Here is a 10,723-nt window from a genome sequence, read left to right on the forward strand (position 1 = left end):
TTAGTAGTTCACCATAACTTTTTAAGTAACTTAAGTTGACGCTTTTTGTAAAGACCATTTGACTGACACAAAAAAAGGTGATATAATGTAATTGAAAGTATACTCAGTCTGCTGTGTGGTACAGTTAGCTGGCAATGCATAAAATAAAGAAAGATATTTGAAATTCAGTTCCCACCAAATTATGAGATGATTACTTTTGCTTGCCTGATAAAGATGTGTGCATATAAACAAAACACATTTTGGTTAGCCCCTTGCTCATACATACTTGATAAATCTGATAAATCTGTTGCGCCCCTACAAGGAGGGCGATTGTGAGCTCTCTAGGGCAAGGCCCATGCCTAAGCATCTTTTCTTTTTCTTTTTTCTTTTTTCCTTATAGATTTTTGTATCACATTGTAGAAATACTGATATTTACGTCACAAATTCAAACACTTTAGATGGAGGAAATGGCAGATTAATAGCTGTCTGTGAGCTCTTGGTTGTCTTTTCTTTGTATGTAATTTATGCACAGATTGGGTCATAGGTCCTATGATCAAGGAAGAAAACCATTTGCAGTCATAATTAAAAGAGAACTAGAAGGTGCACCGCCTTTCAGATGAATTCATTGGGAAGGGATACTTCCCTTTTGGTGCTCCCAGGAGAGAAGTGTAAGCCACAAGTGAAAACCTGAGATGTTTAGGTTCTCCTGTTTGTCCTTATTCTCCAGGACTAGAGATTCCCATGTGTTTCCAAGGCAGTGTATGTTGATATCCTGCCTTCTCCCCCCCTGCTCAGCTGGGTGTTCCCTCTACCAACACTGGCACTCAGGATTCCATACAGAGACAGTGTGGGGACTTTGTCTGGCTGAAAAGTCTCACTCACAACCCCCCACAATTTTATTTTTATTTTTATTTTTTCCTCCTGTTTTGCTTAACAGGGTTATTTTGAGGACAGATTTTCTCCCAAGAGCAGGCTCATCTTAAACTTTGGCAATCTCTTGAGTATTGCTTTAAGCAGCTGTGGAAAAGCATCCTTGGACTGTTAAACTGCTGAGCTGCTGGCAACTTTGGAAGTGGTGTAACTTCTGAACCAGACTGCCGTTGTAAGGAAACCTTAAATTTGGCATTATTTCACTGCCAGCTCCCTTATAATGAAATATCTTTAAAGTAGCAGGCAAAATTACATGAAAGGTGTAGCTGAAATACCAACATTTTTGCATTGGTGGTTAGAAGCATCTAGAATGAATTTGTTAAGTAAAAGCATGAGTTGTATCTACTTAAAACAAAACCACAAAGTCTGAGTGCTCAGTTTGGAAGTTAGAACCCAAACTTTCTGAAAATGTATTGACTTAAGGCTGCCTGTTGTTTCATCACAAGAGAGCAGAATCAAAGTTTGGTTTTCGTACAGAATTTCCTCTTTATTCTTTGTTGTTGAATAATTTTCTTAACTTGGAATGCATATGAGGAGCTGATGATTTTGTTGATATATTTTTTTCCCTTTGGATAATAAGAAAAAAGAAGGAGTGGGGGAGTACTTCTAGTAGGCATCACTGTGTTCCAAACAGTAAGTGTTGTGATTGTCCTAAGTATAAACCTTGTATCCAGCTGTATCGGTAAGGAGTTGGTAGTTTTTTCCATACCAACAGACCCATCATTCATAATTATGACTTTATTTTTCTTTGTCTACATGGTTTCTAGTTAGTGTGCTCAACTTCACATGCACAGGATCAATTTTGTTGGCTCTTGCCTGCCTCCTAGAAGCCATTGCCCGTTGCCTTTCCCCACTTGAATTGAAGAGTATGTGTTTTCAAGAGAATAATATATTTCTTGTAGCTTCTCTTGATGTCTTTTATCAGGCTTACTAAACAGTAGCAACCTGCCTACTATATATATTTACGTGCTCCTTCAACAGTAGCTCTGTGAATGGAAGAGCAAGTCCACTACAGAGCATTCATCACTACCCTCTACCTGGGGTTACTGCCCTCTCTGGTCCGCTAGCTGAGCTGCTCGTGGAAGCTCTCACTAATCCAATTCAGTCAAATTGAGCCATGTTAGGAAAGATTTGTTATTTAAATTACTTAAGCTGATCTAGCTTATTTTGACTGACATGTTTAGGGAGCTCTTATATACGCAGCTCAGCCAGAAGATTTGAGAAGTGGTAACCATCAGCAGGATGTGATGATAAGCTGGGGGCATGGGTGGGAAAGAGCAGGTCTTTCCCAGCTGTGCCCAGACTGGTGAATGTATACTCATCTACAGCCTGAAATTCGGGAACCTGCTTTTCTTCACGGAGCACATTTAAGCTTTTTTGGCCATTAAAAAGAGAAGTCTGCCAGTGCCAGTTCCTCTCTGAGTGCTCCCATTAGCCACAATTTCACCCAGAACCACTGAAGGTATATTGGCCAAGAAGCTTTGATTGTCCACTTTTGAATGACTCCTGCCAGCATTATTTCATAGTTGAACTAAAGTGCAGGTCTCCCTCTGGTGCCTACTTTGTAAAAGCACAAGATTTTATAATTGGACTGAGCAATTGAAAACCAACTGTATGAAAAGAGAAAGGTCTCTTTGTTGTCCTGGTAATAATAGTTCTGAGAGTGCTGACAGTAATGTTAGACAGTAGACTACTTTATTTCTTGTGGTACATAGTGCTAATCTACACATAAATTCAGAACTGTGTAGTCACTGTCACCTGCAGCAGTCAGTGCTTGTCCTCTGCACCTTTTCTAAGAGCAGAATCTTAAGTTTGGGGGTATATTTGTTAGTATGTGGATATTATATATAGGATATCTGGACATATATAGATAAATGGAAATAAAACTAGATCATTTTCATCAGTTTCTAACCTTTTTCACTTTCTTAACAATTCCCTGTAGCTGTTCATTTTTGGAAATTAGTTGACCACACAAACGTTGATCTTTCTTATACAACTGGAAGGTTTCTTCATTGATGGATTTTAACTAAAGTCCTTATCCCAGCAGTGGAAAGGTTTAGACATCAGAACACTGTCCCCAACAAAATACTGAAAATGGATGTCATCACTGTGGGAGGAATTTTTCATTTACTTCACCTCTACCTCAGAGCAGACCCTTCTGAGGACCACATTTTGCATAATCAGTCGTACCTTCACAGCAATCTACGTGTAAATTTTTCTGTTCATATTCCCAAGAACACACAGCACAAATATTTCTCAGAAATATCCTGGTTATGCCATACATCAAAAGAATTACATTTTGGACTTGGTACCTTTTGGTTGTACCTTGCTGACATTGAGTATACCTTGACAATGCCTGCTGTCAGCAGGGTGTTCTCAAACAAACTGCAAGTGATCTGTGTGACGCATTCCAGCAAGTTGGTATTTCCTGAAGTAAGCCTGCTTTAAAAGTGCTCCAAACAATTGTTTAGGAATACAGTTCTAGAGAAATACTGGTTAACGTTTCAGACACATGATTTTCTCATCCTACGAATGATTTTCTCATCATAACAATGAACCAACATGTGTCTAAAACCTTCTCTGTACAAGGAACAAAGCAATACTTTGTTGAACTGGTTTGCACTGCCCAGCATGAGCAAGGTCAGGCTGATGCTTAGAAATGATAAGCTGAAGGCAGTCCCCCATCCAGTTACCTGTCTGATACAGTTCTACAGCACAGCAGTCTAATCCTGCATTTGAAGCTTGCCTTGTCTCTGTGGACTATATCCAGCACAACAACCTGCTTGGTGGAGGTTTAGGGTACTTTGTTCTAAAGCAGAGGGACAAGGAATTGTGTGGAACAGGAGTTCATTGTAGGGAGTCCAATCTTCTCATGATATTCATTGCTGTTTGTGTGGGGGACAAGCTGATAGCCCTGAAAAGAAGGCAGGTGGTCTTTTGACTCACTTTGTGCTTTATTGCTCTTTTGGAAATCTCAGAGGATGATGATGATGATCCGGTTCTTTTGCAGTTTATGTAGGGGTAGGGGGGGTGTCATCCTCTAGTTTGCCTTTATTTTTCTACTTGCTTGATATAAAACTAGTGTTTCTCCATTGGACTATTAGGCCATAGTTTTCAAATGTATTAAGTCAGTACTGCAGCATGAATGGGGAGAGGAGTCAACATTTGGGTTTGAGGAATTTTTTCCAGTGCACTCTCTTGCACTCTGCTGGCTAATCACTTTTAGGACTGAATGTGAACCCCATCCAGAAATTCAGCTAAAACATAAATACTTTCCTGATCGGCTCCTCAGCAGTATTTGTTCTCTGAATGTGTACAGTATACACATCTGTACAACAACTATGCCAGTGGCCTTTATTTTTTTAATTATATTTTAAAAATTTTTGAACAGGTTATTAAAAGGAAGGAAGCAAGGACGAGCAGGTAACAGGTCACACAATGGGTAGCATTTCTCTGCAAGTTGCCATTAAAGGGCTTCTGTTCGTTCCCAGTACCACAAATTCTCAGCTTGAACATCTGGCTGTAACTGGTCTTGACCTCTTCTCACATATTTTTCTAATTTTTTTCATAGGAAACAAAGCAAAGTGTAGAAGAAGCTCTTTCACACTCTCCCACTCTGCTCTCAAAATGAATAAATTGGCCTCAAAATGCTTTGTAATTGTGTTATGCTCCGGGGGAGGTCAGTGGCCGCCTGTAAGAGCAAATCAGAGTACTGGATTACTTCATCACTGCTAGTACTTAGTACCTCCTTAAATTCTGCTCTTGAGTTTAAGCATCCTCTAAAAGAAAGACAGTCCCGGGGTCCCAGTGGTAGCAGATGTACATGGAGAGGTGGGAAAACATTGCTTGGAAGGCTCATTTTTTCAGTGGTATAAAAAATTGTTTTGTCCTGGCAGCTCAGTCAGACACATTATAAGACTTCTGAACCATTTTCTTCCCGAGGAAACTTCCTTTCTTCATGTAATTTTTTTTTGTCTTTAAGAATTTGTTTGTTTGTAATCTTCCAAAGTGTCTTGGAACCAGAGAAACCTTCTCTAGAATTCTGTGTTCTAAAAAGACACTCAGTGCTGTGGAGGAATATTCCTCAAAAAGGCTTCACAATTTTCATAATAAAATAAAGAAAGCACTAAAGGCTACTGGAAGCCAGATCTCTGTCAGTGCCAGATTATGGGAAAGTTGGATGAAATATAGTTGTCCATCTACCTGTTTGCACCTACACTAGATTCTTAAACTGGGAACAACAGTAAGGATTGCACTGCAAGGCAAGTAATGAAAAGCATTATTTTATGTTGAGAACTCAAGTTCAGACCTTAAAAAATGGTTACTGGGGGGAGGAGGGGTTCAGAATATATTGCACAACCATAAAGACACTTCAAAATATCCAAAAGCTTTTCTTAAGAAAAGCAATGCCTTTTAGGAAGGCAGTACTTAGAGATGATAATTTCAATGCTGTCCACTTCCACTGTGTAGGAATAATTCTTGTTTAGCCTGAGAGGAAAACAAGTGATGGTGTAGCTCTGTTTCTCAAAATGGCCCTTTTACTAATCTGGGTTTTTTTCAGAGTTGCTTAAATTATTTTTACACACGTCTTGAGCTGTTGACCATTTCGCATAGACTTCAGTGAAATCTGAGTGTTACTTACCTGTAGTCTGATCATTTCTACTAGACCACAGTCTACGCTGGGGCTTAAGCACATACTTGATCCTTTATGAGTACTGATTCGAGTGTAGTCAGGAACCAGTGTCTGTGTTCTCAAACCACCTTACTGCTGAGCATCAGCCAGGCAACTGCTATGCTCACAGTGCTGTAGCCCACTTCTTCATCCACTGTGTTTTTCTTGCTTTTCCATTTGGCCATTTTACTCCCACCTTCTACTCCAAGTCACTTTCAAGTCTGTTATTGCATGCAGTGCTAAAAAGCCACCTGCTTGTCTCTTTGATGAAACTACTGTTGTACAGTACTTTGTATGTGCAACCTTTGTAACCTTTGTTCTATCCTAATCCTTACCTTCTTTTTACTTGGCTTCTTTCACAGACACTGTTCCCAGTTCTCTAATGCTTGAATCCTTATTCTCAAGCAATATTTCCTTAAGCCCTTATTAAAAAAGCATATCTTCTATTCTTCCACCTTGAGAACTGAACACAGCAAGGGATTTGGAGTTGTCTTTAAATAATGCTCTTTTTTCAGACTGTACTCTTTATTGTTCCTTTCTGTTGACACTCTTGTCCTCTCTATCCTTTTCTTTCTCTTACTGTATTTAAATCTTTTTGGATCAATGATATAACTAAGTGCTAACCAGCAAGATTTCAAGTTGTTTGTCAGGTGCCAAGCTGAGCATTTTTTTAGCTTCCCTCTGGTCTCACAGTACAATCTGGTTCTGCTGATTTTGGTGCATTAGTGTTGTCAGTAGCCAACAAAACATCTCACAAACTGCATTGGTTGATTGAACTAGGTGTTCAGTGTAAACGTACATGCAAAACTAGATGTTTAAAACTGAAACAATTCAGAATAAAGTAGATGCTGGTGTCTTGCTAAGTGGTAGGATATCCACTTCTGTTTTCTGAAAGAATGTAAAGGCAATCCTGCAACTTTGACTTTTGTGGAAAATGCATACTCAGGCCAGCTGTTGTTTAGACTAAATTATTTTGTTCCAAAAAGAAATTTTAAGGTATATTAAAAAAATGTTACCTCATGTCTGAAACATGTATATATGTAAGTAGATTTTTAGGCCAGAAGAAGGAATGCTTGACTCCCCCCTGGGGTGAAGCATCTCACAGAGGGACGATGTAACTCTGTGCATGCCCTGAGTCCCAGACAGCCCATCAGACAGAGACAGCCCCTGGGGGAGCCATCAGGGACGAGATAACGATCCCTGCCCCCACCTGCTTTAACAAGACAATAGAATACATACCACGGGTTACCCCCCTAGGACAAGAAGTTACAGAATGTACATGTATTGGATACACTTCATAATAATACGTGAAAGGAGCATACGTTGATTCTCAGATCTAAAAATGGTTATCTGAATGAATCCTCATATACTGCACTGGGGGCTCCTCATGTTCCTTAACATACTTCCCTGTTCATTTCCTAGATTTAAATAGCTGTCCCCAGCTGTTGTGCATTAGTAGATCCGCAGTGCTAGTTTAAAAAATTGGCTGATACTCTTCCTTAAATTTAGAATTTGGTCTGAGTTTAATTTAGCCAATATTTACTACTATAACTGCTTCTCTTCCTCTGGAGAGAGAGGCTGAGGCAGTGAAGTAATGCCATTTAACAGATATAGTAACTCTCAGGTAGCTGCAAGAAAACCGAATCTGAGGAATTTAAAAAAATACTCGTGGCAGAACATGAAAGTAACAATATTATGCTGAATAATGTGCAAATAAGATACAGATTAATACAAAATTCTATATATCCGATGATATGGCTAGCTGTATTTTAAATAAATATCTAACTATTAAAAACCTAACTTTTAAAATATGATACATCCATTAAAGGCTGAAATCTTTATAACTTTCCAAGGTACAGGAAACTAGAGAAAAGTATAAAATATTGTGTATTTTTTTGCCAAAGAACTACATCACTGAATCAGTCATGGGCTGAGCTTAAGTAAACTTGAGTTTTAGTACCTAATCCATTCTTAGCAGTAGTGGCAAACTTTGTAGGTGCACTGAGATACTACTTCCTTTCAGCTTATTCAACTGTCTCAATTAATTGAGTAACTTACTAAAAGCTAAGAAAACATTTTGGATTTCAGAAATCAATGTTTTACATATTCCTGTCTAAATAAAATAATTGATACAATTTAAGACATTATGCTTCCAAAATCTTGAAGCATAAACAAAAATGCAGGTTTAGCTCCCTGCTACTGATTATGTTCCCAAAATTATTTATAATAAAATCATGTTAATGAAAATAAAAAAAACCCCAGAAAACCAATAAAAGAAACCAAGTATTTAAGTGCATAATCTATTTTTAGTTAAATAATACTAAAATACACAATCAGAAAGGTAAGCTTCATGCATTGTAGTCAAATTATATTTACAGCCCAATCAAAATTCACATAACTTATAAATAAAGCCTGAATTTCCTTAATTCTTTTAGGATTAAGAATGATGCATTTCTTGGCTGAATAAAAAAGGCAGTTCAGTCTTTTCACACCTCAAACATCAGACGAATAAATGCGAGTGATGTATTGTCCTGTTCAGAAAAACCTGCCAGCTGTGGTTAAAAGATGGTATTTATCATTTTGACTTAACAATACCAACCAGTGCAAGTGGGCCTGTCCTTAAAATGTAGGATGCAGCTGCTGTTAAATGGTAAGATTCAAGCAAGCGGAAAACCTTGATTGAAACCAGGATTCAGTCTGTGGTGGTCTTAGGTTTGTTTGTTCACGTTTTTTTCTTGCAGTGAATCCATTCTGCTTTTCCCTGCTTTTCCCATGCTTCTGAGTCTATCCATTCTTATTAAAGCACCTATCTGGTGCAACAGGGAAGGGTATACCTGCAAAAAAGAACTGAACAAAGTGAACCATAAAGGATTTGTTCCCAAAATGTACTGAAAGAGAGGAACAAAACTGGACCCTGAGTCTTTGGAAGCTGCAGATATGGTTGAAGAGGAGTGAAAAGACTATTGAACTGAACTGGAGAAAGCAGCTCTCACTAAATTGATTTGATTCATTTCCATTTTTTGTGTGTGTCATGGGGAGTTAAAAAGAGCAGGAAAGAAGGTGGGGAAAAAGTTAATTTGATTAGTGGCTAGATGAAGAAAGGATAGAGTGGCGAAAGTAAATTAAAAAGCAAGTTGAGGAAGACCTAGCTGAACTTTGTTCTAGCCCATTTGTAGTACCTGAGTCATTCTTTATTTTCTTCTTTAAATCTGGCTTTCTATTTGCTGTGGTTTGGTTTATTTCTTATTCTCCGTCTGCAGTTGTTAGATTGTAGGTTGTTTTTTTTCTGATAACCAACACAAAAAAATCACACCAAACTAAATTCAAACTTATTTGAGAAAGCAAATGAGGAGTTAACTACTCAGCAAAGTGTAGGGTGACTGTGAGTCAAGAGACTCTTGGTTTGAAAATGTCCTTAATTACAGGGGGCTGGACCAGTGTATCCAAACAATAGGAGGTGGAGATGACCAGCTTCTAGGTGCATTTCCTTTGCAGCCTTTAAGCTGAGATAAGTGGGGGCTCTCAGAGCCTTCCCTTTTGACCCATCCCAAACTACAGTTTTCTGCCTTGTATGAGTACTGCTGCTGAAGTGGTGAGGCACCTTGGAGAGTGGGTGAGTTTTTATTCCTGGTCAGCCAGAGAAATGGTTGATGTGATGAAACGACCTATTTTAGGACTATGGCTTTATTTGCTGAATGGGTGGAAACACTGAAATACTTACTAATGTATTTAATCTTGTATGGGCTGAGTTACTGGGAGGCAGTTGATTGTGGGGAGGAAGAGAGGAAAAGAGAAGAGGGAATATAAAACCAGGCTCTAAGACATAGTATATATTGTGACAGTGGGACAAAACGTTCCAAAGACTGCAAGGAGTCTTTGGACATTTTGGTATCTGCACAAAACGAGTTGTGATTGATCACTGAGCGGTGCCATTTCTTAAGAGTTATAAGGATTGTCAAATGACGTTGCAGTGAAAATTGTTAAATGAAATTGCAATTCCAGGGGAGAGCTGTGTTCAGTGAGAGCTATTTCTGATGCCTGCAAAGGGCGTCAAACCCAACAACAAGGTCTCTGTGCTGGACTCAGCTGTCCTTGAAGACTTTTTCTCTGTTTTGATTTTATCATCTAGTTATTGTCAAAGTTCTTAGTTTCAAAGTAGTTCAGAAAAACTTTGTGATGTCTGTTAGCTCATAGAAAACAAAAAATAATAAAAGGAAAATAACCCAGTTATTCCCCGGAATGACTAGCTTTCCATTGATTATAGTAAATTAAAATGATTCTTCAGGAGCTGCAGCATTCTTATCATTTGCTATAAGGGGAGGGGAAGAATAATAGTGAAATTATGATTGCCTGTTTCAGTTACTGCTTATAATTTACCTGCAGCATGACACCTTACCTGGTTACTGTGTTCTATCAGACCTAAATGGAACGGCTAAAATTAATGTTATGTTGGCATTAGTTAGCAGAGGTGCCACAAAAAGCAGTAAAGTTCTTTTCCTGTGCCTGACTGCACCTTCCTGCCCCTCTGCATGGCAAAGCTTTTGAGCAATAATGGTGCAACATGATCTAGAAACCAAGTAAAGTTTAATTCTTTTTTGTTTGTTTATTGTGATATTTTTAAAGCTGAATCTGTTTCCTAGACTGGTTAGTTGTGTAGCAAAAAACCTCTATGCCAATGTTGGGAGGGATGCCCATAACAAAAGAAAAGTACCTCCTGTCTTTGCATTAGACACCATTGTCCCAGTTGTTTTGGTATTTTCAACATGTTCATATGGAAATGTGAGGGGGTTGTGTGGTATTGTTTTAATTTGAAAGGCAAGGCCTTTGCATTACCACGGGCTATCTGGCACTGATTGCCTGAATATCACCTTGCTGTGTGGTATGATTGAATTCCTTTGAGGGTGTTAAGTGCTGAAACTGTAGCAGGCTGTGCATGGATGGAACAGCTCACTTTTGGTGTCTGGGGTAATTGGATCTTACCTGCATGGTAGCCTTTTGCTTTTAAAAGTGTTACATGTTTTCAGGGTCCTCTGCTTTGCCTACTTGGATGCTAATTAACGTTCTTCAAACATTAGGGTCCTCACTGAATGCAATTCTGTGAAGAGAGAAAACTTAGAATTTCCGATACTGGAGAATTCTGAC

The sequence above is a fragment of the Acanthisitta chloris genome, unplaced genomic scaffold, assembly GCF_000695815.1.
Source record: "Acanthisitta chloris isolate BGI_N310 unplaced genomic scaffold, ASM69581v1 scaffold16533, whole genome shotgun sequence".
Classification (NCBI taxonomy): domain Eukaryota; kingdom Metazoa; phylum Chordata; class Aves; order Passeriformes; family Acanthisittidae; genus Acanthisitta; species Acanthisitta chloris.